Here is a 2349-nt window from a genome sequence, read left to right on the forward strand (position 1 = left end):
CGTGTGTGCGTGTGTGCATGTGTGTGTGTGTGTGCATGTGTGTGTGTGTGCGCGCAAAGGTGTGGAGGGTGAGGGGAAGGGGGGTGTCTCTCCCGCGGTGAAATTGCCTTGACCGCTGTGTTATTGCTCTTTAATTATCAATTATGGCAGCCCCTCCCCCCTCCCCTCCACCCACCCCCACCCATCTTGGGACGCAGTCAGTCGGGGAGGGGGGGGGGCGAGCACGGAGGTGATAATGAATACAGAGCTGCCATTAGGACGGTGTAAGGGCTCTGTGTCTGTGGCTAGGGAGCCGGTGTGGGCAGGGCGGGATGGGGGGAGGTGGAGGAAAGGGGGGGGTCTGGCTGGTGTGCTAATGAAACAGGCTGCAGCCCGAGACAAAAGAAACCTCAGCACATCCCTCTCCCTCCCTCGCTCGCTCTCTCGCGCCATCACTCCCGTCTGTTTCTTTCGCTCCATCCCCGTCTCCCCCATTTATCTGCTTCTGTTTCTCCCTCCGACCCGTCTCCCCCGTCATCCTCGTCGTCCTCCCTGCTTTTTTGTTTTTTTTTTGGTTTGTTTTGTTTTTTTTGCCACACCTTCCCCCTGTGGTTTGCTTTTGCCAATTTTGCATCCAAGACCTCAAACACACAGAGCTGCTATAAGCGCTCATTTACACATTCATCTCTTTGTCTCTCTCTCTTTCTCGCTCTCTCTCCCTCCCTCTCCCTCCCTCCCCTCCCTCTCCTCTCTCTCTCTCTCTCTCTCTCCTCCACACACACACACACACACAAAGGACGGCTGTCATCTCCAACACAAACACACAAACAGGGTCTCTATTTACCGAGGGGGGGGTCATCTTTGAAGCTGGCAGTGGACCCATTTGAAAGCGTGCCCGCTCCTTGCGCGGCATATCATTAGACCGCGCGTCGACATATCGCAGCTCCATTGTTTTATAAAACGCAGCTCCTTTTGGGAGCGTGTGCGCGCCAGAGTGTATTATTAAAATCGAATAAAGGCAGGGAGTGGATAAATAATAATGTCAAAATTTACATCGACTGTCTCCATTTCCAGTGTGTCTGATATCCAAACCAAAAATGGGAAGAAAAAAAGGAAATGCGGTGTATCCGAGTGGAGAAATCCGCCGTTGCCCACGGCAGACTCTTAATATTCAATACACCTTCCAAACCCTTGAAATAATGGGCCATGCTGCTCAATGTCACCTTAATAAAAGCCATTAAGTCTGTCTTTACCCAATCTATTAGCGGCCGTACTTAATACCCTCATGGTCTTTCCATTGACTTGGCCCAGGTACAGCAGGTGGGCGTCCTCTTTATTTCCTGGAGGTGCTCAGGGTGGAATGTTAATTAGATTGGAGACTTGCAGCCAGTCAACCGTATACATGCCTGACAGTCATGAGGATCCATGTTGCTCAGGACATACTTATCAAATGGAAAACAGGTTGGTTTTATGTAAAAAATAAATAAATAAAGGGGGGAGGGATCTCCTTGTTCAAGCCTCTACTTTGCAACCTTTAGAAATTGGTGGAAAAACGTAACGACAAATAAAAAATGGGCGAGCCTAACCGTCTGAATGTGCCTTCATATGGGAGCAAACACACAAGTCTTTGAAATGATCATTGTTTTGGCTGCACGTAGGTGAGATCGCGGGAACGAGTGAGCCGTCAGGTGAACAATAAATCACTCCCGAAGTGAACGTTCCTATACAATCAGATTGATTTAAGCATTGCCTCAAACGTTATTTCCACCCCCTTGGTAACTATAATTAATAATGCATTGTCTGTAATGCCTGCCGTAAAGCATGAAGGTAACGAATGATTGTGTGTGCGTTTTGTGCCCATGTAGAGATGTCACACAACATTATGTCAGCAGTTTCACATGGAAACGACTTGTCATGTTTGCCTGACATGCACACACCATCCCAGCGCTGGTGTTTTCCCTGATAACGAAGCGCAACGGGCTCGGGCGCCCAGATGCCAACAAAGCAAATGTGGGACAAAGAGCGGGTCTGTGTGGGACAATGTGGGATAGGTTACCAATGCTGAGAGCCCGTCTCAAATGTTAATTATATTGTCTGTCTGACTTAGAAGAGAAATATTTCTATTCTGCCCCTGAGCTCATCACATCTCTCTGCTTTGCCCTTTGTGAGACACATTTTTCTTGGGAGCCTCCCATGTGTCGCTGCATGTTGTGTTCCCCTCCGTGCCAGATTTAAAAATTCTGGCAAATTAAAATTTAATTTAATTTAAAAAAAAAATACTGTGAGAATCGCCTTCCACCTGTTTCACCCAGTTATAAGTAATTTCCCAGATTTGGTTGTAGCTGCATTTCCTTTTCCCTCTAGTAGTGT

The sequence above is a fragment of the Zeus faber genome (assembly GCF_960531495.2).
Source record: "Zeus faber genome assembly, chromosome: 4".
In the NCBI taxonomy this organism is placed as follows: Eukaryota; Metazoa; Chordata; class Actinopteri; order Zeiformes; family Zeidae; genus Zeus; species Zeus faber.